The sequence below is a fragment of the Heloderma suspectum genome, chromosome 5 (assembly GCF_057233095.1).
Source record: "Heloderma suspectum isolate Gila_16-S chromosome 5, 16-S_ref, whole genome shotgun sequence".
NCBI classification, from domain to species: domain Eukaryota; kingdom Metazoa; phylum Chordata; class Lepidosauria; order Squamata; family Helodermatidae; genus Heloderma; species Heloderma suspectum.
Window position 1 is genome coordinate 225,619,329 of NC_139462.1, and position 9,529 is coordinate 225,628,857.

Consider the following 9,529-nt stretch of genomic DNA (forward strand, 5'->3'; position numbering starts at 1 on the left):
TTTTTTTAAAGTCACCCGTGATTGGCCACGTGACGATTTACGTAGCCTATCACGGCTGACTTTGCAAATCTAGCCGTGACAGGCTACGTTAATCGTCACGTAGCCTATCACGGGGGCGTGTTTTTCTTTTTTAGTTTTATTGGAATGGCGGCGGTGGCAGCCGGTCGAAAGATCGGCTGCCGCCCCCGCCCCTGATGAAGACCCGACGAACTGCCGCCGGGACCCGCCGCCGGGAGGGACATTCGGGAAAGGTAAGTCCCGTCCCGGGGGGGGTGTGTGGGGGGCGGTGGGGGTGCGGAGAATTTCTCCCCGAAACTTCTTTGGGGGGCCAAACACGTTGGCGCTCTGCCCCCCGAAGTTTCAGGGAGAAATTCTCCGCCAACCCTACTTACGGGGTGCAGAGTAGTTTGCAAAGCACACGGTTTTCTCCTTGAATGCCTTGGTGCTGCCTCTAAGGATGACATGGGCACCTGACTGGATCCAGGAGTCTGCCGGACTCCCCCCCCCGCTCCCCCTGACCCAGCTTGATGAGTCATGCCAAGACGAGGCTCTAGATCTTGGTATATCTAATGTCGAGCACAGCAGTGGCCATAAAGGGCCATTTCCTCCTTTTTCATAGATCTAATGCTGAGGAAATGGTCCTTTATTGCCATTGTTGTGCTCGACATCAGATATACGAAAATCTAGACCCTCATCTTCTGTGAAAATGGCAGCGCTCATGGAGCAGCGGGAGGCTGCAGGGCACTCTTGGACCACTCACTGAGCCCCCAGGGGCTTGCACAGCCTGGCTCACATGGGCAAGCAGCAGTGGCGGCTCCTCGAGCACCCACCAAGCATGGACTCAGGTGAGTCCGCCCATCCCTAGCTGCCTCCCAGCATCTGCCACCTGTGTTGACTGCCTCATCCTGCCTCATCCTGCCTCATGGTAGGGCCGGCCCCGAGCTTAGTATTGTCTACATTGACTGGAAGCAGCTCTTTTCAGATGGGAACCACTTCCAGTCCCAGCCTTATCCAGAGATGCCAGGGATTGAAATGGAGACCTTTTGCATGCAAAGCATCTGCTCTACCATGGAGCTATGGCCCGTCCATGAAGGACAGAGAGTAAGAAGAACAATGAGTTGCTGAAGGTGAACCATGGGGGATGAGTCCAAGAATCACTTAGCAGCAGTGGACATCTTTTTGGCTTTTTACCTGGGTACTGAGTGGTGCCATGAATCCAAGGAGGAAGTAAGTACATTGTTGCTGGGATGTGGGATGACCTGCCACAAAGGAGGCCCTGATCCACACCTTTCCTCTGGGGAGCACAGCATGAGCAGCATGCTCCTCCTTTGAAGAGCTCAGAGCAGTCACCTTGGCTGCCAGGCTGTCTCCGATGATCCATGTATTGACAAGGCTTGTTGTGTGCCTGTTTCAGCTCCAGCGGATGATTGATAAATTAAATAAATGGGTCGTAATTTCCTTCTCACACAGGTGCTTAACTTGTCTGTCTGGTTAACTGTTTACCTTTAAGGCTTTGTCACTGGGCTGAGTTGCTTTCTCAGCTGGGGGGTCCCCCCCCCACATTCTTGTACAGCTAGCTCCCTTGCACGCTTGCCTTAATTTTATATTCCTGGCTATATTCATTACTTTTATAACCATGGCCCCCAAACCCTGAGATTTGGTGTGTGCCTACTTGTGATCATCTTTTCTGCAGTAGCCCCCAAATTGTGGCATTCGCTCTCTAGAGAGGTCTGCCTGGCACAACTTTGTTCACTTTCCAGTGCTAGGCAAACAACTTTTTATTCTCCCAGGCTTTTTCAACTGCTGCTTGCTTTATTTTTTAATATGTGTAATGCTGCATATTAAAATTATCTCCTGTTTTCTCAGTAGGGATGTAAGAACTCACCCTAGCTTGGTTTCTCCGGGCACTCGCCAAAGCAGTGCCCCTGCTCACCCACCCCCGGACCTGTGCTCGGGCTGCCCACGAGCTCGGTGAGTTCCCTGGGCTCACCGTGATCACATTTGGAGAGCGCCACCATTTTTGCGCCTTTGATTTCTACGTAAAACAGGAAGTTAAAAAATGTGCATATTCAAATATGCACTGTTTGGAGCTGGGAAAGCTAAATAAGTGCAATATTAGAGGTATAAGCCCTCTAATATTGCACTTATTTAGCTTTCCCAGCTCCAAACCACGCATATTTGAATATGAGCATTTTTTAACTTCCTGTTTTACGTAGAAATCAAAAGCGTGAAAATGGCGGGCACTCACTGAATGGGATTGTGGTGAGTCCTGGAGAGCATGAGCGGGCACAAGTGGGGGGCAAACAAGGAGCGGCACGGTGAGCACAGTCTGGGGGTTGTGAGCTGGGGGAGCCCGACGAATTCCTGGACCCAGTCAGGCGCCCACGACATCCCTAGTTTTCAGCCTTTCGCTAATATATCTATTTTAATGCTGAATGCTTGCTGCTGCTTTTAAAGTAATATTTTAAGGTGTTTTTAGTTTTTTTTTATTACTGGTCATATTGCTTTTGTTCTTGTTGTGCATGTTATTCTGAGAGCTTTGGAGAGCTAAATTGAGATGATGATGACGACGACAACAACATCAACAATAATAATAGCTTCCCCCAATTCCTGCTGCAGCAGATTAGATTGGAGTAGGGATGTGCAAACCCAACCCGGCCAGGTTCTCCAGGTGCCCGCCTAACCCATGCCCCTGCTCACCAGTCCCTGGACCATGCTGGAGCCCCTCCCGCACTCGGCAAGCAGACCACACTCACCCCAGCAGCCTTGTCGAGCTCCACGGTTGCCATTAAAAAAAAAAAATGCCGATCACAAAAAATGCACGTATTTCCATATGCGCAAAAATGCACACTGTTGCAAAAATGCACATTCCATGCACGCACGGATATGTGCATTCACAGAAATGGGCGCCCATTCACGCATATGCAAATATGCGCATTTTTGCAACTGCCGTTCTATTTTCCAAAAAGTGGCGATTGCGGAGCTCAGCGAGGCTGTCAGGGTGAGTGCAGGCCACTTGCCAAGCACGGGCAGGGGGCGAGTGGGGGCAGGGGTTTGGCGAGCAGGGCTTGGTGTGTGTGTGTGTGTGTGTGGGGGGGGTTCTGCCAGATTCCCAGATGGAATAGAGTGCCTGTGCCATCCCTAATTAGGAGAGGCTTGTTTAAAAATAAAGGTGTGAGTCAACTACTGGACTGCACGAGACTCTGGTGAGGGGGAAACCCCTTCCCAAAGAGCCCAATAAGTACTGAGCTTTAAGTATCCTGAAAAAGGGCCCTGTACAGGAGCACCCCACACTGCAACATTTTGCTGCAGTTCCTTCTTCTCCCCAATCTTTTGACATCACCCCCTGCCCCAGGCTTTGTAACCTTTTGGAGGCCTTCTGATACCTTTGTGAACATCTCTGAAAAACAGGAGTAAGGGTATAAGCAGCAGCAGAGGAGGAGACCATAAATATGACCAGAGGAGATGCAAATGAGCCCTTCAGAGACGGAGATGATGGTTGCTTTTCAGTCGCTGCGTACGTGTGCGTGCACTGCAATGGCAAAGCAGCCGCATGAATCACAGAAGTGTTAAATGTGTGCCTATCTTGTTCCATCACTATTTAGGGTTTGATGTGGAGAAAGGGCAGTGGGGTGGGGGGTGGGGGACAAGGGAATGGGTAGCTTTTGACATCAGGGCTGCACACAACGGGCAAGAAAAGAGAGTATATGTTAGCAGTAGCGCTGTGCCGAAAATTTCTCCCACATTTTTTTTTTTTACCGTTCTCATTCAATTGGATAGAAAAGAAATTGCTTCTGAAAAGAAATTCAAAGGAGGAGGAATTTTGGAGAAATTCCCATGGGATGGGTCTGGCGTTCTTGTGCTTACTTTACTTAGGAGGTGGCTGAGGAGTGCACATGAGTGTCCTGCCTGTCGCTGTACAGTCATCTCTGTGGCAGGAAGCCTGTAGCCTCCTTGGCTTCCCGCACTTCAGTTCAACTTCAAGCCATCATGAGGAAGATGTCATGAGCCAGTTTCTCCCATGGGGCTTTTTCAGTTGAGGGAGTGCAGGGGGGCTGGGGGGCTGCAGAGCAATGCAAAGCTGTGCAATAGAGAGAGAAAATGTACACACAGTGATCTTGGCCACCTTGCAGGGATTAGTTGAGCTCAACGACTGAAAGAAATTCAACATTCTGCCTCAGAAAATTGGAAGCCTTGACACAGTTGATGCTGTTGCAGGAACAGTGCAATAAACCAAAAACCTGAGGGGGGAAAGGAAGAAGCCGTGCTACCACCCCGGCCAATAGGGAGCCCTATCTGTGAGAAACTTGGATGATTTATCCTCCCCTAGGAGGAATTTGGTGAAATTGTCCCCCCAATTTCTCTGCCCGCAAATAGGCTGGAGAATTTTGAGAGGCCGTTTGTGCACGGCTCTAGTTAGCAGTGGACAGCAGAGGTTTTGATTTTCAGCTCCACATCTTTGTCTGACACTAGGTGCCCATTGCTTTAAGTGGAGGATGAGGGTGAGGAGCTGGTCATCTGTGGGCAGACAGACAACTAGCAGTTAGAGCTGTGTGATGTGGCTAGGGGTGCACGAAAGCCACTTACCTGGTCTCGCAGCTTGCTTCGTGGTGGGGGGGAGGCGCTTCGCTGCTCCCCCCGAAGTTCAGGTCAGCGGGGGAGGCTTCCCTCCTCGCCCGGCCAAAATTCAGGCCAGGGAGGAGGCGCCTCGCCTCGCCCGGCCGCGAAATAAAAAGTTTAAAAAAAAACACGCCCCCGTGATAGGCTACGTGACGATTAACGTAGCCTATCACGGCTAGATCTGCAAAGTCAGCCGTGATAGGCTACATCAATCGTCACGTAGCCTATCACGGGTGACTTTAAAAAAAAAAAAGTGCGTACGCAAATGGCGGCCCCCATAGGGAGCCGCCAGTCGCGTTCCTTATTTGTTCGCTGTAGTCTACGTAAAGATTTACGTAGACTACGGCGAAAATAAGGGCAATGCAAATAGCGTTGCCCTTATTTTCGCCGTAGTCTACGTAAATCTTTACGTAGACTACAGCAACCAAATAAGGAACGGGAATCGCGGCTCCCTATGGGGGCCGCCATTATCCGTATGCGCTTTTTTTTTTTTTTTAAGTCACCCGTGATAGGCTACGTGACGATTTACGTAGCCTATCATGGCTGACTTTGCAAATCTAGCCGTGATAGGCTACGTTAATCGTCACGTAGCCTATCACGGGGGCGTTTTTTTTTTTTTTACTTTTATTGGAATGGCGGCAGTGGCAGCCGGTCGAAAGACCGGCTGCCACCTCTGCCCCTGTCGAAGACCTGCCGAACTGCCGCCGGGACCCGCTGCCGGGAGGGACATTCGGGAAAGGTCAGTCCCATCCCGGGGGGGGGGTGCGGGGTGCGGGGGTGTGTGGAGAATTTCTCCCCGAAACTACTTCGGGGGGCCGAACACGTTGGCACTCGGCCCCCCGAAGTTTCGGGCAGAAATCTCCCCCATCCCTAGATGTGGCACATTTTTATTTGCATGCAGTCACTAAGCCCAATTTATTCATGCAGCAGAAGCAAACAGTCATGCTTTCCCCCATCTGTAACACCTCAGATGGCACGTTTGAATTGCCATCCACAAAAACAAAAGAAACAAAAAGCCCCACTTCCCTTTATATAGAAAGCTAGCTGGTCAGGGTAGGGATGTATGAGAGATTCATTTCAGTTCATTTTTGATCATGATGTACCCAATTTGCACCTTCTGGACCGAACATGGACCCAGACTCCATCTTTAGTCAAAGTCTGTAAATTTCTGAACTTGCAATGTGATTTTCAGACCCAAAGGTAATGCATACATTCCAAAAATGCACAGGGAAAATGCATAATGCACTTCCATCAATTGGAGAATAATATGTGCATCTCAAAGATGTCCACAATTGGTGTGTACATTTGGAAAAATATGGGCGAAAACACACATGGATTTTCATGTAACACCCCCCGCCCTGCCACCGCCCAAACTTGTAATCTGATATGAGTTCAAGTTGGAATGAGCTTTGAGATGGAATTTGGAAAACTTTGGCAAGATCAGGTTTTACTGATTTGCACATCCCTGACTCAGGGAACCTAATTCAGAGTGGCCTTCTCCTTGGCATGCTGTTTTTCTAGATGCAAGGATTTTCATGGGGAGGGGGCTAAAAAGGATCAGGAGAAGGGAAGCACAGGGAGGGCTGGAACAAAGCCAGAAGGAATGGAGGGAAAAGATGGTCCTGGAGTCCAGTGGTAAGAGAAGACATGTATTGATTTGAAATAAGCAGCAAAATGTTTGTCTGCAGACCTCTAGGCCATGCTATAGTGTAGAACAATCTTCCCCAACCTCATGCTCTTCAGATGTGTTGGACTACAGTGTCCATCACCCTGGCCAGTATTGGCCATGCTGGCTGGGGATGGTGGAGATTGTAGTCCAAATCTTCACATTGGGGAAGGTTGGTGTAGAAGGATGTGAACATGAATGAGGGAGACACACTCATCAGAATTATTCCCTTCTGCCCCCTGCATGACCCCCCCCTCAAGCAACAATAAAGAGATTTTGCTGAATATTTATCCCCCTGGTGTGGAAACAAGCTGAGTAGCATAAACCCGACCACCTGTTCAGCAGGTTGATTTCACCATGTTTTGATCTTTCTGGGTTTATTTCCTTCCACCCCCACTTGAAGAGAACAAATCAAGGGCTTGTGACATTCTGCCATGAATAGGGAAGAGAAAAAGGGGCAAAGAGTAAATGCAGCAAGGTATCAACGGCCATTGAAAGTGAGTTCACATCACATATTCTGTATTTGACCTCTGAGTCCCAGTTTGGTCACAGGACCCCAGCTGCTCCAAAACTGGGATTAATGGAAACCCTGCTTCATTTACCAATTTTGTAAATGAAGTGGTGCTGCTTCATTTACCAATTTTGAGATTAATTTATTTGCCCAATATGAAATGGTATAGCTTTGAGGAATGGACTAACATCCTTATAACGCTTTTGTAAACTTGCAGGGATAAAAGGTTGTTCGTTTGGGAAGGATATTCCCGTGGACTGAGCTGCATAAATACCCAGCACCGAGCCATTATGTTGCAAGAGGTGTTAATATTTCCCTATTATAATAATATACTCTTTCTGCCATGTTTCAGTTGTTATGTTTTTGGATGTTATTCATTTTTTTTCTTATAAAAATGTATGAACAAGTTTTCCATGTCAATAAAAATATTTTTGAGGGAATTTTAGGGATGCACAGACTGTATAAATTCCACTCCATCTGTGTTTCGCAGATTGTCAGGTGCCTTTCGTTCTGTCTAGGGGTCTACGAAACCCCGCTTACCTGGCTCCTCCGGGTTCTGCTCGGGGGGGGGGAGGTGCTACACGCCTCCCCCCAGAATCCTGGCTGGCTGGCTCTGCGGGGATTCTGCGGAGCCACTGGCCGGCTCCGCCAGCAGCCAGACATCCGGCCGCTGGCTAGCAGGGACGCAAATGGCGGCGGCTGTAGCTGCCGTTTGCGTCCCTGAATTCAGCCGTGATGGGCTACATAAAGACTTACGTAGCCTATCACGTCTGGGTTAAAAAAACAACAACGGGTACACAAATGGCGGTGGCTATGGCCGCCGCCATTTGCGTTCCTTATTTTTGGCCGTCTTAGTCTACGTGAATATTTACGTAGACTAAGACGGCGAAAATATGGGGGAACACAAATAGCGTCCGCTACGCTATTTGTGTTCCATCTTATTTTCGCCGTCTTAGTCTACGTAAATATTTACATAGACTAAGATGGCCAAAAATAAGGAACGCAAATGGTGGCGGCCATAGCCGCCGCCATTTGCATACGCGTTTTTTTGTTTTAACCAAGACGTGATAGGCTACGTAAGTCTTTACGTAGCCTATCACAAATGGGGAAAAAAAATCAGACTGCAAATGGCAGCGGCAGTGGCAGCCGGTTGGAAGACCAGCCACTGCCGCCGCAGCCGCCGCTGGAGCTGCCCCTGTCCAGAACATCCGCCCCAGGTAAGTCTCATCCCGGGGGGGATCCGCGACGGGGCGGGGGGTAGCAGGCCATTCTGCCACGGAGTTTGGGGGGCCGAATGCACTGGCATTCGGCCTCACCGTGATCCGTGGCGGAATTCTCTGACATCCCTAGTTCTGTCATCTGCCCACAGATGGATGCAAAATTTTTTTTCATCGTGAGGAGAAATACACAAATAATTACATAAATATTTACATAAGTATTTGCATAATTTACCTCAGTACATAACATTTAGTGTATTGTCCCCCTTTCCATTCAACCTTTCCTCAGCAGAAACATACATATTTTTTCTACGGATTTACATGCGTAAATTTTGGGAAAGTAAAAAAAAATCATCCGAAAGTCCATGGACTCCGCATGGCCTGAGCAGGGCACTATGCAGCAGATTCTGCAGGTCCGATTCTTAGAAATCCAAGCTCATTTTAGTCCATCTAGAATTTCTCCAGCATCCCTAGGGAATTTACACATGTAGGGATGTCTGTCACTGGGAAATCCAGCCCTTTGTGGGTTCACCTGACTTCTTAATCATGCCCAACTCGGCTTCCATTTGTGTGCAGAGCCACACATTTTCCCCAAATTCTGGGGACTTTTCAATGCTTTTTGGGGGGTCAGCCATAATTGCTTTAAATTGCAGTCATACTTTGCGCAGTTTGCACAAATGATGCAAACTGTGGACCTAATCTGCGCAAATTAAAAAGCACCCAAAATCCTCAAACTGGCCCAACTCCCTGCAGGTTGAGTCGGGCCAGTTAGTGGAAGATGGAACAAAGTCTGGGGAGCCAAGCCAATGAAAGGTCGTTGAGCTCCACCCCCCAAATGGATTCCTCCAACATCCCTATAAAAGCCATTTTCAATCCTTTATTCTGGAGAGAATGAACATGTGTGAGGAGGAGGCAGGCTCTGCCTTCAACCTAAGAGGATTCACTTACAAGTGGAATCTGCAAGAGCCTTCTGCTACCTGCCTCTAGGGATGTATGAACCCCACAATGTCCCGTCCGGGGGGGGGTGTCAATGGAGGGGCTATTTGGGCCCCTCAGGGCCCCATGGAATCCTCAGGAGCCCAGCTGCATCTGCTGGAGTTGGCAGAGTGCTTCTCCGGCTCCCTATAAGACATGATACACAAATGGTGCCTGCCATAAGCCTATCACAGGAAAATTACAGCTGTTAATGGCATATTTTATGCTATTTGCTGCTGTAAAGCACTTACTTCTACCTAAATTGCAGCTGTTTATGGCTGTATTTAGGTAAAAGTAAGTGCTTTACGGCTGCAAATGGCGTACAATTCACCATTGACGGCTGTAACCCCCAGCATCAGCATAATCCGCGGAAAGGTAAGTCACTTTCGTACATCCCTAGGACTGGCTTAACTTGACTAGGGATGTTGCAGGTAGGGATGCTGGAGAAATTCGAGACAAACTAAAATTAGCTCAGATTTCTAAGAATCCGACCTGAGGAATCTACTGCAGAGCGCCCCCCTCTGGCCTTGTGGAGTCTGT